Genomic DNA, 19,829 nt, shown 5'->3' on the forward strand with positions numbered 1-19,829 from the left:
CCCAGCCTCAGCTCTCCCAAGCTCCAGGGAACACACAGTGTGAACAGCACTAGAGATAGACCTCTTACCCATGATCCCAGAGGCCACTTTAGGGCTAACGGCTGGGACTGTCAATCACACAGCATAGGCTGGAAGAACCCAAGGAGGGTGGAGCTGGTCCCCCCATCTATCTAGCTGATGGACACAGGGCCCTGGGCCTTCTCCCAGCTCTTCAGGGAGGGAGACAGAACAAACCACAAGAAGTGAAGTCTTAATTCACCCAGGCCCTTTTAAGCTCCTGCCTCTATGATAACCACAGCACCGCCCAGTATCGCCCAGCCCCACCCAAACCCCCAGGCCCCAAGAGTAGAGGAAGTGGGGTTCCCATAATCAGCTACAGCTGAGCACTTTATTGAGAGCGATCAGCCTGATGGCAGCAGCCTCAAACCCCATATCAACAACTGAGGCCTAACTAAGGGGCCTAAGATTCCAATTCTCATACCTGAAGTGTAACAGTAATCCTGTCAGAAAGATACAAAGGGCAGATTCTTCCCACTTTACAGATGATAAAACCAAGTCCAAGATGAAGAAAAATAAAAATCAAAGACATGTCTGGGTCACTACAAAGTGACGCAATCCAAAAACTGACCTCACCACTGTCCATTCTATGAGCTGGACAGTGTTATTCATCTTCATGTTTAAGGACAGAGGCACTGAATACTTTCCAGTACAGTCACTTGCCCTGTCTGAACAAAACAAAAAAAATATGCTGTCAAGGTAGAAAAATGGATGAGGAGTAATTATGAATACCCCAGATGGATTCAGTCAGAGGACACTGCTGTAATGAAAGACAAACCAGGAATGCTGGGATTCACCTGGAGCAAAGATTCTCTATGATGGGACTCTGATGACCAGGCAGGAATGCGACCACCTTTGCCTCTATTACAGATAAGAAAACAGAAGCTTTGAAAAAGGGGGAAATATGCCTAAGGATAGTGAGTTAACCACAGAGCAGGAGAACCTGAGGTCTCACCACCTCCACCATTGTTTCCTGGCCCGACTGGAAATTACCAGAGACCAAGCAGATGACAAAGCACAAAAGCAAGTTCCACAGTATGGCTGACTCTTTAACAACTCAAAGGGTGGCCTGAGTAGAAAATGTGATTAGCAAAGAGGTTCATTACAGAGAACATACCAGTCCCACATTCAAGCTGGTTCTCTCTGTGATTCCTCCATTAGTAACCTCATCATTTCTTGTTTCCATACTCCTAGGCCTGGACACTGAGTCCCAGAGCCCCAGAAATAAAAGAGGAAGGACAATACCTGTAGGAGTACCTCTACTGTCCCTCTGCTAGGCAAGACGCTATCCATACTACCCAAAGGCAGGTAGAGCATGGGGAAGTCCAGGAAGTCCATGGATTGATGTCCAGGACAGTGAGGAGGAGTAGGAGCCTGCTTCCCTTTGTGTGAGTACTAATAACCCCATTTTTATGCCACCAGAACTTGGCAGCAAGCAAGAGGGATCACCATTCCTAGCACCAGCTAGGAGCTAAACAAGTGCTTAGTAAGAATCCCTGGCCTGAAACTCACGACTAATTCTTGAACCCATGAATGGAAAAAAAAAAAAAAAAAATGAACAAGTAAAGAAGTCCATTCACTTGCCCAGGGGCAGAGGAGCAAGCTGCCTCTGCAGACCACCTCTTACTACCCCCAAGAATATATTTTATCCACCATACCTCTGCCCTTCAAATGTGACACCTCAATTTATCTTTAACAAACAGCATTTCTTCAACTAATTCACAATCTACGTTGCTGGTGACGGAGAAACAAACAACACTTGGACCCAGAACTTGGGAAGAAGTCACAGGGGAAAGTAGGCTTAGCAGGGTTAACCAAATGGTTCCAATCTCCTTCTCCATCTCACCTTGTAAGTATGGCCATGTGACTGATTCAGTCATTGAAATGCCACCTCTGGGTGGAATCCATAAAAGCCAGAGTGAGATTTATCAAGGTCTCGGTGCCTCTGTCCAGATGACCAGCAATGCTCCTATCAATCAGCATGGGTTCCGCAGTGAGAACATGAAGCAGAGGTGTGACAGATGTGGGGTGAGCAATGTGTCTGTTGCTTCAAGCCTCTGAAAGCTGAAGACACTTATCAAGGCAAGCCCTGATCTATCTAGACAGAGGCGAAGACTCACTCCCCAATCTTTTATGCATGGCAGTGCTGGTCTTGACAATCCCGATGTTAGGGAGACAAACCTCCATGGCCAATCTGCAAGGGTTCAGGAGAACACACTATACGACCAGACCAATGAGGTGTTCTCAGAAGAAGGGAATAGAAGGACACCAGCACAGAGGATCTGCAGCCCCACTGGGATCCAGGCTTATTCAGTGTGATAATCAACTTTTCTCACTTCTAAGAGAAAGGCATTGTTTAATTGCCTAGAAATGAGGACACCTGGCTCACATCGAGAACTTTAGCAAGTTAGTCTATGACTTCTATAAGCCGTAACTTCCTTCTCTGTAAAAGGTGACTTTAACATTATCTACCATGCTGTGTTATTCCAAGGGCTAAACAAGTTAGTTCAAGTAAAGTGTCTAAAGCAGTGCTTGGCGAAATAAGTCAGAAAGAAAAAGAAAAATACCGGATGGTCTCACTCATAGAAGGAATTTAGAAAACTTAAATAAGAGACCAGGAAAAAGACTAATCAATACAAAGTAAAAATCAAAATCAACAAGCAACTATAAACCAGAGACACACTATGGGGGTGGGGGGAGGGGGGATAGGGAGGGGCGGGGAAGGGAAGGACTAGAGTCACAATAAGGGGGGGGGGGGGCAATTGTATGGGGAATATAACCATAATGAAAATGGATACATTGTGCAAAGATGAAAAACGATGTAAGAATTATATAAAATAAAATATTTTTAAAAAATAAAATAAAATAGTGCTTGGTATAAGTCTCAACAGACTCACCATCGCTACTACACTTAAAACCTTCAGCATTCTGTAAACTGGACCATAACCTCCACTTGAAACCCAGCAAGGTTTCCTAGTACTGGCACAATGGCACTTTGTAGGCATTGCCACAACGAATTCCTCCACAACTCAAGTTAAACAAGTAAAAGTCAAATCCCTATGCACATGGTAGCCTCGAGTGAGACCTCAGGAAATATTTCCAGAACCCAGAGTTCCCAAAACTCCCTGCTCCCAGGCCTCCATGGGAATTTCACAACCATCCAGGCCCCTCCCGCCCACATAGGGCAGGAGCTTTGTTCTCACACTCCCAAATGAGATGAAAGGCACCCTCACCTGTCCTTGGAGGTTAGCACAGCTGCCCAGCTGGTAAAGGGGTGTGATTTCCCAGAACAGCCAACCCTTGTGTAGCCCTCTCCTCTGCGCCCTTTCTTCCGAGAAGCAACAACATCTTCAGAAGCACCGGCGGGCTTAGAGTCCCATTTGCCTGAGTGGTGCTGCTAAGTGAGATCAAGCTCAGGTCAAGAAACACTACTGAGCACTTACAACAAGTCCAGCCTGTACTCCAAGGCCACAAAGTGCTCACGGTCGGGCAGGGAGTTATGAGCCTGAAACAGTGCCTGGTATGGTACCTGGTTCTGATGGCACCCCGAATCTCTCGATCATGCTTTGTTAAATGAATGAAGATCACATTTGATGGTCCAAGCAGTGGAGTGTAGAGATGTGGGGATAGAGGGATCAAGGAATTCTCCCACCAAATGTCAGGTGCAACAAAGAATGATGCAACGAGAGAAAAGGAGGAAATCCCTCTGGTGGCCTGGGCTTCCAAGGACTATCTCCTAGATATACAGGATTTTCAGGATGGGACAATGATTGAAGATAGTTGAGATGAGAGCTAGAAAGGAATGTGGGGTCATCAGAGGGGGAAGAGGGGAAAGTATGAGCTTCATTCTGAGAGTGCCCATTACTACTCCCTGGAAGGGTTAGGAAAGATGCTGCTGCCAAGCACTGAGCTGGCTGAATGTGGTGGGGATAAAGGGGTACAGATGGTGCTCTGATGGCTTAAGCCCTAGGTTTCTCTTCACAAATAAGGAAGGTTAGCCAAGCACTCAGCAGGCACTAACTTCCCCTATTTATGAGGTCAAGGGGTGGCGGGAAGGCCCAGCCTCAGAGCAAGCCCCATGTAGGAAGGCAGAAAGACCCCTAGAGAGAAGACCACCTGCAGAGGCTCCAATCAAGTGCCCTGCACTCACTGCGAGAGAAGACCACTATAGAGAGAACACCTGCAGAGGCTCCAATGAAGTGCCCTGCACTCACTGCCCAGGCTGACTTGATGGCCCTAGACTCCATCACCCGGGGCCAGTCCTCCAGCCTGGACGCACAGCTTGGTAGCCAGCAGCCCACCGTTTATGCTCTCTGGCCCCCTACCCACCCGCCCCACCACCTTCCCTTGCAGGAGCACCGACCCGGGACGAGCCAACTCTGCAGCCACAGACCCAACTCGACCGAAACTCCAGTTGGGTCAAGATCCAGGCTTTGCTCTCCAGGCACAGCACGACGAAGCCGAAGCTGGGTGAACACCTACTCGAGCACCCGCCGCCCAAACGCAAACAGGGCAGAGAGAGCCGGCGACTCGGGGCACACAGGCAGCGGGGCTGGAGTGAGACAGCCGCCTCCCTGGTGCCGGCGCACCCTCCACCGCTCGCCAGAGCTCCCGGCGCCGAGGGTGCGCGACTGAGTGCACAGAAGCGCTCACTCCAGGGGTCGCTGCTGGGGACCAGGGGCAGAGTCCCGGACCGCGGCTGCGGCGACGGCGACGACCCAGCCCCTCCCTCCCGCGTCGCCGAGCCCTCCCACCCCGCCCGACCCCTGCGCCCAGCGCGCACCCCTGCGCGGCGCGGACAGGCGAAGGCCAGGGGCCCGGGCTCCAGCCGGGTGCCCCGAGGCGCTCCCTCCGCCGGGCGCCAGGGTCCGGCTCAGCCGGGTCTGGGCCGCGGCCTCCCGGCCCTCGCGCGCGATCGGGGCAGACAAAGCCAGCGCCGCCCACAGGGCCGCCCCGGGTCAGGGGCGCCCGAGCCCGAGGGGCCGATCCGCGCCCTGGGGCGCAGTCCTGATCTCCCGCGGGAGCCGGGGGCGGGGGGTGTCGGCCTCAGACAATGAGGGGGGCAGGGCCCGACGCCCCAGCGGGCCGCGGCGCGCTACTCACCCCGGCACGGCGGCGGCGGCGGCCGGGCTCGGCCGAGGAAGTTACAGCAAGTTCGGCGGCTCCGGGAGGGAGGGCGCGACTCCGTCCGTCCGAGGGGCGGAGGCGGGCGCGGAGGGGCGGGCCCGGGGGCGCGGCGCCGGGCGGCAACCCTCAGCCGCGCCACTACCCCGCGCCGCGCGGTGCGGCCCCGCGCGCCTGGCCCCGCCCCGGGCCCGCCCCGCCCGCCGCGCGCTCGCCCCGCCCCCGCCCGGCCCGGCCCCGCCCACCCCCGCTCGCCCCGCCCCCGGCCCCCGCTCCGGGCCGCCCGCGCGCGCCGCCGCCGTGGGGGGCCCGGCCGGTCCCGGGCCAGGGCGGTGCCGGAGGCGGGGGCGAGCCGGCCCGCGCCCTCCCCTCGCGCGCGCGTCGCCGGCCTGGCCCGGACCCGGGCCGGGCACTTGTGGCCTCCGAGAAGGCTGGACCGAGCCTCGGTGCGTGAAGGCCCCGCCGGCCGTGCGTGGGACCCCCGCGACCCGAGGCCGGGAGGAGGCTGGGTGTGGCGGCCGAGGGAGGCACGTCTTGAGGGACACGGGGTGATCGAGTAGGGGTGGGCGCGCTCTGATTAGAAAAATGGCTGTACTGGAAATAGAAGGGCGTCCTGCCAGGCCTTGGAGGCTGGGGGTGGGGGTGGCTTCAACAGAAGAGTAGTAAGATTGAGATTTTTTTTTTCCATTTCGTTGCAAAATCGGTCAGTTAAGACGTGCACTTATAGCTTTGATCCTAAAAATACCAAATTTTTTTGGACCCCTGCTGAGATTTGTATTTTTTTTTTTTTCACCTTCATCCTAAGGAAATGGCTGGGAAGATCCGGGAGGGGGTTTTGGAGAAGGGGGAGGCCTAAGGGAGGGCCTAGGGGGTGGAGGGTGTCCACGCTGCTGGCTAGGTCTGGTGTTCAAAAGGGGGGGGCCTCTGTGGGCTCAACCCACCTGTCTAAAATGAGGCACACTACCCACTCAAACTCATTCAGATGGGCTGTTCTGCCCAGGAAACATGGCTCTATTGTCAGCACACAATCAAAGGAATCAAAGGTCACCCAGGGAGCCCACACTGTTAAGGGTGCACCCTCTAAAGGGATCCTGACATCAGTGTGCACAAAGGCAAAGGATGTAGATTCTTAGTATGGAGATTTTTAATAGAATTAGTCTGCACAGAGGGAGAAGAGAAGAAAGGATATTCCTAATAGTTTCCCAATGAGATTACCCATCCCCTTGTGGGCAAGTGCCCAAATAGGGTTGGCCCATAGCAAGCCTGCTTTTTTTTGAGGCCCAAAAGTTTGCCACAAGTCTAAGGCACCTTCAGATGAGGACTAACCAGAAAGTGGTAAGGCAGGTATGGGGCAAAATGAGCAAGAGAAAATGCAAAATCAAAATAATGGCTGCCATTGTCTTTGCCAAGGATAGCTTTTCTAAGTGTCTTTGACCCACTGTCCTGTTCAAATCCCTGGGTGCAAGTGAAAGCTGGAGAAACCCAAAAGCCCATCTGCCTTCAGTGTTATATAGCACGTGGCTGTTCAGCTCTACCTCTAGTTCCCATTAGTTCCCACACTCAGGAAGTAGGGGTCATGGCACACTGGGACTTGTAAATCAAGATGGCTGCATATAAGTGGAGGCAGGGAAATGATACCACCCTTTCGCAAAAGCATGAAATAATACTTATGCAAGAACACGGTTGCATCACCTCTAGTATAACCAATAGTCTTAAGTAATGGAAAGATGAAATTTTGAAAGGGAGACTGCTTTTAAAGTTTATTTTTTAGCCTAGACAAAATGGGGTGTAAGCCAGAGGTACTAGGAGTGAGAAGACTCACCAGAGACAAAATGGAGAGCAGAACAGGCAGATCTACTGAAATACACTGCTGAGGGGAGCAATGGACGAGACAGGAGAGGTCTGCTGAGCCTGGTGGGTTAGCTCCTTGATAGGGAACAAAGTCAGGCCATATAAGTGGTAGTGGTGAGAGTTAAACCCTAGGCCACTAGGGAACACCTATTGTTTATTTAAGGAGATACAGGGACAGGGATGACTGATATTCTAGGCACGTCAGGGACCTCTGGGGAACCTGTCTATTCAGTCACCCTTCAACAGAGAACAAAATCTTGGTAGAGTATCCAGTCTGTGCCAGGTCCTATTTTGATGCTGGGAATGCAGCAGTAAACCAAGACAGCTGAGGCCTCTTGCTCTATAAAGCTTATTTTTAATGGAAAAGACAAATAGTTGTAAGTTGAAGTAAATGCCGGGACAAAAACAAGAGGTGGGAGAGAGAATAAGAGCTACTTTAGATGGAGCTGGCAGGGAAAATGTCTTTGAGGCGATGATACTGAAACTTGAGTCAAAAGAATGAGGAGATAGCCTTTGAAAATGCCAGGCAGAGACATACCAGATGGCATCACAATGTGTCACAGCCCTGAAAAAAGGTAACCTCTGAATGTGTCAAGATGCTGAAGGAAAACCAATGTGGCTGAAGTAGCAAATGTGGGAAAGAAGATCAAGATGAAGTGGGGTGGTAAGCAGGGGCATGCAGGACTATATTAAAGAATTAAGATTTATTAAGCCATGGAAGGGTTTTATGAGCAGAAACGGGGCTGATCCTGGGAGCTCCACAGACCAGACCCTCTCCCTCTCTCCTCCTTCTCAGGATTTGCCCCATGTCAGAGACCTGTCTGTAAATAACTGTACTCTAGGTTGGTATGAATCTTCAATTGGTCCAGCTCCGGTCATATGCCCACTCCTGGACCAGTCACCAGAGGATTCTAAAATTGGACCAGGTCTGCGTCACATCGCATGTCCATCCTTGTGGTCACTTATGCCAAAGAAGGAATGATGTGTATGGGACCAACAATTCCTGCAGAGGAATGCCTAGTAGTCCTTAGGCCCTAAGCAGTCACTAAAAGGTTTAGGCAGAATAGAAATATTACCTCTGTGCTTTCGGAGAGTGGATTGGAGAGAGCAAAACTAGAGTAAAGAAAACTAGGAAGGAAACTATTACAATGGCTCAGGAAGTTCAGGATTAGGGAATGGAAAAAAGTGAACAGGTTCAAAATACATTTAGGAGGTAGAACTACGGGGTGACCAATTAGATGGGAAGATAAGAAATATACAGACATCGTATTTTGGTTGCATAAACAGGAATGCTTTTCATTGAGACAAGGAATCCAAGTGACCTTGTATGTGTGTATGTTTGACAGTAGGTCACAACTTGGACCTCTTACATTTAAAGTGTCCCTGGACCAAGTAGAGAAGTTCAGGTTTCTGTTTAGAATTCAGGAGAGACCTCTAAATAGAAGCTATAAATTTGGGAGTTATATTAATTAGAGCTCTAACAGCAACCCAACTACATGGTATAACCAAGTGGATTTTGTTACTATAGTTGTTGAAAAACTCTGATATAAGAAAAATTCTAAAAGTAAACAAACAGAGCAAAACTGGTTAGCAGCTCCACAATGTCACTAAATTCCCAGATCCACTCTGTAAGTCTGCTCTGGTTCTGCTTACTAGAAAGCTTTTACCCTAAGAGTGAACTTGTGGTCGGTGATTGAATGGCTGTACCAGCTCCAGCCTCTACCTGCATTCCAAACAGGCAGAAGAAAGGGCAAAAAGGATCAAGGAACACAGCTGTGTTAGGAAAGCAAAACTTCCCCAGAAATCTGCATAGAGTGCTCCTTATGCGTCATTGTCAACTCTAGTCACATAGCAATCCTTAATTTCAAGGGAGGCTGGGAAATGTAATTTTTTTTAAAATTAGGTCTGCACACCTGTTTAAAAGAAAGGCAACTGGATATTGAGAAAACAACACATGGATGATAACTAAAACCATAGAAACAGAGAAAATTTTCCTGGAACTCTGAGATCAGAAGGGGAAAGTGCCAAGGCCAACTCCTGTTGAACACAAAATTAGAGATCAGGGAGAGAAAGTGGAGAAGAAACAAGGAGACTGAGAAAGAGGGGCAGGAACAGAGCCACAAGGATGGTGTGTGTGGAAGTCTAAGGAAACGAATGTTCAGGAAGGAAGGAGTGGTGGTCCCCAGTTTCTAGTCCAGCAAACAGGACCAGCAAGACAAGGCTAAAGAGTAACCTAAAGTTAGCAGCTTCCAGGAGCTGGTTTCAGTGGAATAGTTGGATCTAAAGATAGTTAATAGTAGGTCAAGAATAAGTGAAGTTGAGAACATGGTTGTTAGCTGGGAGATAATAAGGGTAAGAGAGTGAGGGAGAGATTGTTTTAAAGAAAGGGTATGGGATGTTTCCACGATGAGGGGAAGAGGCAGTACAAGAGAAAAAATTCAAGAGTGGGAGAAAACAGAAAAAAATAAACTAACACACACACTAAAGAGGGAAAAAAAAGTGTCTGGGGGAAAGAGACATGACTGGCTGGTGTTAATCAAAACTGACAATGTAGCAGATACACCCCAGCTTGGTCTCACCAAGGGAGGCAGCACAAGAGTTAACACAAAGCTAGGCTTGTCTTACAAGAAACTGCTGAACAACCAAAAAAGTTACCTCTGAGCAAATCTGTAACTTGAAAGAAAGACAGATTTTCAGGTTTATGGCTTTGCTAGAACTCCCAGTTCCCAGAAGATAAGACTCTAAGTAGATAAAGGTAAATTTTAACAACCCTCTTTGCCTTTCTCCATGCCAAAGATAACATCAGATAGATACATTAACTGGACACCTGCCTGGATTTTCACTGCAAAAATCCTTGAAATGTGTTTCTTGCAAGCTGTATAAAATCCTCATTGAGAAGCTCAGAATTGGGCGGCTTTCCCAGAACTATCTGGAACGTTTTTCCAGAGCTGTTCCTGGGCTCAAGTCCTCCATCTTGATTCTTTAATAAACTCACTTACTTTTGCTTGACTCTATTTCAGTCAGCGCTGGAGAAGGTGGGGGAAATTGGGGTTCAGAACCAGAGGGCACCGAAAGACTGGAAAACAGGTAGTCCACTATGAAGATAGGACAAAGGAGGAAAAGTTAAGTGAAGATGCAGATGTATGCTTGGGTGGTGGGGGTGGGTGTTTCCTAAGTGAAGACTTCCTTTGTTTTTCTGGAAATAGGCAGAATGGTCACCTGCCAAAAGTTGGTAAAGAATCTTGGAGTAACTTGGGAATGAACAAGAGAAGATTCTGAGGCAAAGACAAGTAGGCAGGAGGGTTTGGGGAATAATTGAGAGTCAAACTGATAGTGGTCACCCAAAGTCAGAATGACATCTCAAATTGCACAGCCTCCAGCAGTCCTTGGCAGATGGGGTAAGCACAGCTGCAGAGAGCACAGACAGTAGGGTTGTTCAAATTTTGGGGTTTTATCAGAAAGGCATAGAAAAGGGTATAGAGTCAAGAATATGGGGAGGAGGAGTACTTGAGTTGTTATGAATCTTGGCTGGTAAGGGAGAGCCGAAGAACTGGTAGATGGGGAGAAAGGAGAAGATGGAAGTGGGATCGGAGGGCCCTGGGTGGCTGCAGAAGATAGGAATGTTTATACAAGGCTATGGTCAGACAGAGGGGTGTATTCATGGGAGTGAGTGATTGAGATGGAATGAAGGAGACAGTGACCTTTAGGGTGAGGAAATCAAGACCAAGAGACCAGTGTGAGAATGGGTTACCCCATGACTAGATGGCATGACATAGGATACAGTGTGCTTTCTTGAAAAAGAGGTCAGGGAGCCCTGGGGTAAGGTAAACAGAGAAGAAATTGATTTCTTGCCCTGTCACCCAATACATTCCCTCTTTGTTCTAGAACAATCTGTTTTTAAAGAATCTGCAAATTTCCAAGGACCTCTTGTTCCCAGTTGTATGTGCAGCCTCAGTCATGAGATCTTTGCCCTCACATGGTATACCCTACAAGACTTAGAATTAAAATTTGTGGCAGGCGCCCATGTGGGAGAACAAGACCTGAATGATGTGCTAATGATAGCGATCACAGTGACAAGGAGTCCCATCATCTCTCTCACCTCAGTTGTCCCATCTATAAAGGAGGGGGGCGGAGAGAAGGTGTTCAGTATCTGATCCCCCAGGTTCCTTCCAGGCCTGAAGGTCTGTAAGTCAACCAGAGGGAGTCACTTAGTACATAAGTGGTAGAACCAGAACTATCAGCTTTATGTCCACACTTGAGTCCCTTGTTTGTTTCAGACTCACAGCTAAGGTTATGCCTCTGGAGAGTCTACTAAGTTTGGGAGTCTGCTAAGTCCTTGGGACCTCTATGCTTAGGCCTTGCCAACAGGGATCACGATAGGGACCCTCTCCCAAGAAGCGGACAGAGAGGCACGCCTCCATACCCCGCCCTGAAATACTTGAAATAAAGCAGAGCACAGGTGGATGCTGCCTGCCTCACATGTACCTCTCCCAGGGTATTACCCAGCTCTGGGGATTTTTACCTAGTTCCTGGGGAGAACCTGACAGTCCCTTGGAGCTTTGCGGGTTAGCTCTGCCATGTGTGTACACTGCCACCTAGGGGCAGTCAGCTGAACTCAGATGATCAAGTCCACTGTGTGATGCGGGGGTGGGGGTGTATGAAGAGGACTTCTCAGCCCTGAAGACTTCTTACTTCCTGAAGTATTCCTTCTCTTGACTCCCCTATTCTATTTACCCACTCAAGGAGGTCCACCTATTGTGCACCCAACTCCTTTGGATATCCTGGTCTGAGTGTCCTGATCTCCCCTCCCTGTAAATGCTTTTCCCACTCTCCACAGCAAACCCCTCTTTCCACTCACCCAGCCCCCTGGGCTTTCTGAGGTCTCAGCGATTCTTCTTTATTTAGATAGCTTCTATGCACAGCTCCTCAGCACAGACAATATCTCTCCTGAGCTGCAGTCTAGAATGAAAATCTGATCCCATCAGTCTCCCTACCCAGACCCTTAGAAGATCTCGTCACTGAATCTTCACATAGACTGCACAGCCAGGTCACTGTAACCGCTTCTCTGACCACAGGCCTCCCTCACGCGAGTGACCCAGTCTGTTGTCTTGGTGGCTGGAGAGACTGGCCCTCAGGGCCAAGTGTTGGAAGTTGATAGCTCAGGAGGAAACTGTCCCTGGTAAGAGGAAGCTGCATATCCCAAGGCTTATCAGAAACCCCTTTTCCTTATTTTGGGACAAGATGAGCCAGGGAGTTCCTGGCTCCCCTGTGGGGTCAGCTGTGACCTCCCTCAACTCTGAATAGGCCTCACAACCTCTCCTTCTATCCCATCCTGCACTTCCTGCACACCTATCTCTGGATCAGCTTCTGTTTCCCAGACACTTGGCCTCCCCACAGGCTGTCACCTCAGCCTAGAGGCATTTTGCCCATTTGCCCACAAAGGCTTTTCAGGACAGGACTGGAGGTGTCCCCAAATCACCAGCTCTCTAGGCCTCATTCATACTCCCAGACTGGGGTCTCACTTTGTTTCTACTGCCCTGCTGCTTCTGGCCATCTGCTCTCCAGCTTCCCTCAGGGTTCCTGCCTGCCTTTGACCCACTGCCTACCTCTGAGAGGCATCTTCAGGTATCCCCAAAATGAATTGCTAACTTTTCACATCTTTTGGGGGCAGAACAGGTTTGTGCAGGTTTTGCGGGTGCCTGGCCAAGAGCCACCCCTCGTCTAGTCGCTGTGCCGAGGGCGGAGAGTTTGTGGCACGGAGTTCTGGTGAAGGACCTCCAAGAGGTGATGTAGCCTGGCCAGCTCTTGGAGGCCCCCAGGAGAGGGTAGTGATGGTGGCATATGGGCACATAATGTCTATCTGCCTGCTGCTAGGGCAGCTGACTACAAATAATAAAGTAATAAATTTAGATCCAATATTAGTATTTGCAATCAGTTTTATTATGAATATACAGATCTAGTTTTGTGATGATAATATTCTTATTTGCCAATTTTTAAAGGTGTTTGAAACATTTATGAGACTGAGTCATCAACTGGGAAGAGTATCACTGGTTGTATTTAATGTTTACCTCCTTGAAGAACCTATTTATTAAAATTCTAAAAATTCAACTTATTAATTGTTGAAATAATGTGACTAGAGAAATGTTAACAATTGTGATTTTCCTACATTGTATGATAGACTAAGTTTGGAATTTGGTATGTTTATCTGTATGCACAGAGTCCCTTGGGTACTGAACAACAGTTGGGGACAGCCTGTGGGATGCTGGGAGCCAATCCAAGAAGAAAACTTGGATTGCGCCAGGGCGTAGAAGAGTGTCTGTCCTGTGCTTTGTCCTATACCTCAGCTGTGGCCAGTGGGAGAGGCTGCCCTGTTATGCTGGGGCAGGGGTGGGAGGGGATTTACTGCTGGTGGCTCCCCAGTCCTTATCCCAGACAGGCCTGAAGTTTGCCTTAAGGTTCTTTTGAGTCAAGATGGCTGGGGAAGAGAGGACAGCCAGATAAGGATAGCAGAGGCCTCTGCCTGGCAGAAGCTTCAAAGGCTTCCTGCTTCAAAGAGCAAGGAGCACCTCCCACCCCATGAGCTGGCTGTGTCTCCAGGCCCCGCTCCCCAGCCCTTTCTGTCCAGAAGGTGCTGGCCTCCTTCTCTCTCTCTGCATAAGCAGTGCTGGGGCAAGAGCCTGGCAGCAGAATCAACCTTCTCTCCCTCCAAACAAGCTCAGCATAGTCAGGAAGGGCATAGAGATGGCTCAGTGCCAAATGGACCCACTGGCTCAGGAAAAGCAGTTCTTCCAGGTGCTCATCTGGATTTGCCTTCCTCTCCAGGCTTCTGGCCATAGGCCTTCCCTGGCAACTCAAGCCATATGTATTTTCTACAGTTTGATGTAGACTGAGTTTCATGACACATCTATAACCTTTTCTCAGGGGGTGAAGATACTTCTGACCAGTGAACCAGTCATGGAGATTTACTAAGTACAGAGGGTGGTGCTATTTTTAGTACTTTGTTAAAAATGTTCAATTGATTAATACATTCACATGGAACAAATTATAAAGGTTCAAAGGGCATAAAAAGGGACATTTTTCTCCCATCTACGCCCCCAGCCTCCAGTACCCGGCTCCTAGAGGCAAATACTATTACCAGTTTTTCATGTATTTTTCCATCAATATGTTGTGGCAGACACTTCTGTTGAACCCTCAATCCACCCTATTTTCTTTTTCCAGGGATAAAATCACCAGAGTTTATCTGGGCAAAAAGCCATCCACGAGAAAGACGACATTTCCAGGCAAACTTGCTGTTAAGTGGAGTCCTGTAGACTGGCCAATGGAATGTGAGAAAAAGTGGTATGTACTTCTTAAGAGAAGGTTGTACCTTAAGAGAAAGAGGTGCACTGGGCCTTGGCAAAATTCATTACCCTTTCATGGTCAGAATCTCTTAACAAATATAGAAGGAATGTTCTTTAACATAATAAAGACAAGATATGACAAGTCCACCATCATATCAATATTGTAAAGTAAAAACTTTTCCTGTGCAATCAGGAATAAGACAAAGATGTCCGCTCTCACCATGTCTAGTCAGCATTGTAATGGAAGTCCTAGGCATAGGAATTAGGCAAGAACAAGAAATAAAAATCTTCCATCCAAATTAGAAGTGGAGAAATAAAATGATCTCTGCAAGTGACTTGATCTTTTATATAGAAAACCTTTAAGATTATTGAAAATCTGTTAGAGCTATAAATGAAACCAGCAAAGTTGCAGGATACACTATCAACACATAGAAATCAGTTTCTATATACTAACAAACTGTTTGAAGCAATTCATGAAACAACTAAAATAATAGACATCTATAGAACACTGCATCCAATAACAGCAGAATACACATTCTTCTCGAGTGCATATGAGACATTCTCCGTATAAACCATATGTTAGGTTCTCAGAAAAAGTCTTTAAGAATTTAAAAGAATTGAAACCATACAAAGAATGTTCTCTAACCACAATAGAATGAAATTAGAAATTATTATCATAAGAAAATTTGAGGAATTCACAAACATGTGAACATTAAGCATTAGAAAAAATAAAAAATAAACAGACTCCTAAATAACCAAGAGTTCAAGGAAGAAAAGGGAAATTACTTTGGAGTGAAACATCTCTCATCACTTATTACTTTTAGTAACAAAAGGTAGGGTAAATGCTCATTTCTTTTTCTTTATTTTTCCAGGTTTTGAAATGAGTTCATTTCTTAGCATCATCCAAAATGTGCATTTTTTTTTTAGTGTCATTTTGGGCTTAGGGATTTAAACATATCAGGTGTATTTCAATCCACTGAAATTATAGATGCTCAAATTGCCCCATTTTAGCAAGAGAACCTCTTCAAGGTGGTTCTTGAGTCCTTTCTTCCTACAAGCCTCCAGTGGTCTCTGAGCGCTTGCTTGACATCAGGTATGACAAGATGTTCTGGGCCCAGCTTGTGTATTTTCTACCCCAAGCCTGCAATTAACCATTTCTTCAGGAGTTTCTTGGATATTCAAAGAGCACAATTTGGGCTCAACAGCCTTTTGGGAGAGTTTGTTCATGTTTCCAGTCTGAACAACATGGAGATTAGAGCCTAGGTCTTTCTTGCCTGAATCTAAAACAGATATTCTGACCAAGGCTTAGTTTAAAAATGGGGACAATTTCATGGGCTTCTCTAAGATGTCACAGTTGTTTCTCAATCAATATTAGTCAGTGGTTTCTACCTTGTCTGTATACTAAAGGGAGCTTTAAGAAATATCTATGCCTGGATGCATTCCCAGAGATTATGGTTTAACTGAACTAGAATCTGGCGTGGGCATTGGGGTTTTCAAAGGCGTGAAACAACCAGATAGTGCTAAATCCTGTTGCACATTTCTTACCATTCATGTACATACTTGGTTGTATACTTTACCACTTATGTATGGAATTCTAAACTAAATGCTTGTATAAGTCTTAAATTTTTATGTAAATTTTATATAAATTGTATCTTGTTGAGATTACCATTCAGAAGCTTTTTCCCCCTTTGAATTTTTACTTACACTTCTGGTTCATTCCTTGTCACTCATGTGACAATAAAATCTTCCCTTTTCCCCATCATTTTCTGCAAATTTCATGTGCAATTAGTTGTTCAGGCCAAGAATCTTGTAGTCATCCTTGTTTCCTCTTTATTTCACATCCGATAGCCAATCATTCAGGAAATCCCCTTTTTTCTGTTTTCAAATATATATAGCTTTTAACCATTTTTCACCACCTGCTGCCTAGTACCTGCTTTTAGCCACCATTCTCTCTTGCCTACATTAATTGCAATAGCATCCTAAGTGTCTCCCTGGTGGAAGCTTTGATTCTCTACCATCTATTCTCACAAAGTAATATAAATCAGATCTTTCATTGCTCTTCTCAAAAACTCTCCAATGAATCCTTGTTTCTCTTAGTAAACCTGAAAGGTCTTCCCTGGCCGGCAAGTACAACATGGCATGAGGCTTCTACCACCTCATCACCTTCTCATCTCATCTACTTCTGCCCCTCATGTTGCTTCAGTCACACTCACTTTCTTAGTGTCCCTTAAACATAACAATCTCATCTCCATCTGGGCCTTTGCACATGTGACTTCCTCTGCTTGGAATGCTGCTACTCCAATATTTATAACTTTCAGGTGCCTGCTCGATGTCATTTCTGCTCAAATGTCTGAGAGGCCCTCATTGACCAATCTGTCTACAATAACACACACCCTCCTCCCTCTCTGAGCTCTTATTGAGTTATGGAAAGAGTTGACTCCTACTCATAACTAGTTTGTTGGTTGGTGCTGACCATAATTACATAACAGAAAGGTGATCAATATGAAAAGTTGATATAAGGACAGCCATTATTACATGGCTGAAAGGGCAAAGCAGGGGAGGGAAGGACCAGGGATAACTTGGTTGGTGTGTCTTCATCCTTGAGCTTAAGAATGTAGGACATATAGAGAGAAACTGTAACAGGATTTATCTATATAGAGAGTGAGGGAAGGGAGAGCTAAGAGAGAGGGAAAGCAAGAGAGTGAGACAGCAAGAGCGAGAGCGAGAGAAAGAGAGAGAATGTATTGGCTGGCACATGGCCAGATGCATCTGTCCTACCTCATTATGTCCTACCATGTCCATTATGCAGAGACAGGCATCCAATCTAAAGCTCTCTGTGGAAGAAAGCAGCTGTTCCCCTGAGCAGAGCAAGGAGCAGTCACACACATTAGGGGTGAAGGGAGGAAGAAGGCAGTTGTCTGCGCAGGCCTGCTATGTCAGAGCAGGCCATCCACCTAACTGAGCTGAAGCACCAGGAACCAAAGTCTGGGGAGGAGGAAGAGCAGATCAGAGCACAGGGATCAGAGGGCAAACTGACACCATCCACTTAGAAATCAGCTCACCTGTGATCCAGCCTTTTGAAGTTTCCTTGGTGGCTCTGCTCCGTCCTTTATTCCAAATAGCTCTCCCTCAGGCAGCTGGGCTGGAACCCAGAAAGCTCTACCTTCTACCTTCGAGTAGAAGGTTATTGGTCCTGTTAATGTTCAGGTTGCAGGGTGGGGCCAGGGTGTTGAGGAAGGTGATGGGTTTGCTCACTACTTCAGTGCAGGCTGATTGGGTTTAGTGCAAGGGTACAGGGGCCACTGGCCTCGGCACACTAAGTCACCAAGTGCTGCACGTGAGACCTCAGAGTCCCACTCCCGAGCTAGGACTGGTGGCTCAAACTGCTGCTCTGGTGGTGGACCCAAAGGCTGTGGCCCACTATCTGACCATGCAACCTATGTGCACGGGCTCCCAAGCACAACATGCAGGCCCCGGGGGCAGTGCAGTAGATGGACACGCCGCTCCAGAGAAGGAACATGTCAGCCGAAGAAACCATGCACCTCAGATGCAGATGCAGACTACCAGCCCACAGTGTCTGCAGTGTGGGCCCAGGTCCTCAGTACCAGCCCACCTCAGTAGGCCCTTCAGCTCAGTTAGTGCAGAAACTCTGGCCCCACCAGTCTTGAGAACTGTAAAACTTTCATCACAAATGATTTTTTTTAACGATTTATTTATTTATGTATACAAGAGCTGGGGTACAGGCCAGAGATGCAGGGGGTAAGAAAATTCACCAGAGACAGAGTGGGGAACAGAAAGGCAGGCTGACTGAAGTACACTGCTGAGGGGAGCAGCGGGAGAGACAGGAGAGGTCTGCTGCACCATGTGGGTTGCTCCCTGGCCAGCTGGGGAATCGAACTCTGGGCTGCAGAGGCTGCAGATTGCTTCACAGTGCGAGCTTAACCCCTTGCGTCACCAGGGAGGCCCCCATCACAAATGATTTTATCTGCTCTCCAAACTATCTTAGTTTGAACTCCAAACTATCTTACTTGAACTACACTAGCATAGTTTCTAGCAGCTCAAGGCTGCAGAGCGTTACATCTTGGTAACACTGCTCACTACTAGAACAGCATCAGTACCGTGACTCATCCCCCAGCAGCTGCGATCCCTGGGATTCCAGCTACTGTTAACTCGGATAATTCTTTGGTGCCTGGAAGACATTTGATTCTGAAACAGTTCTCTTGCAACTACAAAAGAATAGATCCTGCAAGGACATTGCACCAGTGGATGCATGATCTCCTTCACCAGCTGTTTTACTCCTGGGTCCTCGTGTGCAATGGGTCTTCTGGGGTGAACATGGCATTTGGGCAAGAGCACCACATTGTGTCATGAGTTGAGTTCAAATTCTAGTTTATGCGACCCTGACCAAAGCTTTGACTTTAAGCTCTTCCACTGGTTAAACAGGATTGCTCCTTCCTGTCTTACCATTCAGAGCTGTTTATTAGAAGCCATTGAGGAAATGATAAATATTTAAAATTGCTTCTCAAACCTTAATGCACACCTAATGCATTCCCTGGGATGACCTAGTTAAATAGGCATACTAATTCCTGTGAACCACTCAGAGCTGTTTATTAGAAGCCAATGAGGGAATGATAAACAATGACCTGGAGTTCCTGCCTGGGAAAGGTCAAAATTGCAAATGTACCATTTGTTCCAGCCAACAAACACCTGACTGTAGGCCTCTGACAGCCCTTTTCTGAGAGCATTTATTTAAAAAAAATATTGCAGTTACAAATCCTTTTCCTCTCCCTCGCAGGGTGTGTGCGTGTATGTGTGTATATATGTATGTATCTCCTGTAACCCAGGTGAGTCTTTCTCAGGGACCTGGGAGTCCTCCCTTTGAAATGTAATCATCAAGACAGGGCACTAGGCCCCACTCTCTGTGAAAAAGCCTAAATTGACAAGCTAGCCAGTTAGCAGACACAAATCGCCTAATCACAGTGACCAATCCCTCTTCTTTATTGTAATCTTCTCCTTCTGACTTTGCCCGAGTTCCACCTCCTCCTTCCTTCTCCTTCCTTCTTCCTTTAAAACACCAGTTACTTCAGTGCACGGTCCAACTGAAATCAGTTCTATGAGGCCTCTCCCTTACTGCAGTAGTTACTGAATAAAATCTCTTCACTGTCTTTTCATTACTGTCCAGCTTTGTTATTAACAGTCTCCATTCTAACAAGATGACTTGTGTGTGCATTAAGATTTGAGAAGTAATTTTAAATATTTATCATTTCCCCAATGGCGTCTAACAAACAGCTCTGAATGGTAAGACAGGAAGGAGCAATCCTGTTTAACCAGTGGAAGAGCTTAAAGTCAAAGCTTTGGTCAGGGTCGCATAAACTAGAATTTGAACTCAACTCATGACACAATGTGGTGCTCTTGCCCAAATGCCATGTTCACCCCAGAAGACCCATTGCACACGAG

At 47.4% G+C, this 19,829-nt stretch overlaps 1 protein-coding gene across 1 annotated transcript in view; it reads right to left on the reverse strand.

The window, feature by feature from the left end:
• The window catches only part of TSPAN14 (tetraspanin 14), a 58,226-nt gene extending 52,970 nt beyond the window's left edge, over positions 1–5,256 (reverse strand). Inside the window, exon 1 of the mRNA XM_037497486.2 lies at positions 5,161–5,256. The gene's annotated coding sequence lies outside the window, so the exon portion shown is untranslated. The remainder of the gene's footprint in view (positions 1–5,160) is intronic.
• Between the last annotated feature and the right edge of the window lie 14,573 nt (positions 5,257–19,829).

Source organism: Talpa occidentalis, unplaced genomic scaffold, assembly GCF_014898055.3.
Source record: "Talpa occidentalis isolate TD23 unplaced genomic scaffold, MPIMG_talOcc4v2.1 talOcc4.8, whole genome shotgun sequence".
Lineage (NCBI taxonomy): Eukaryota > Metazoa > Chordata > Mammalia > Eulipotyphla > Talpidae > Talpa > Talpa occidentalis.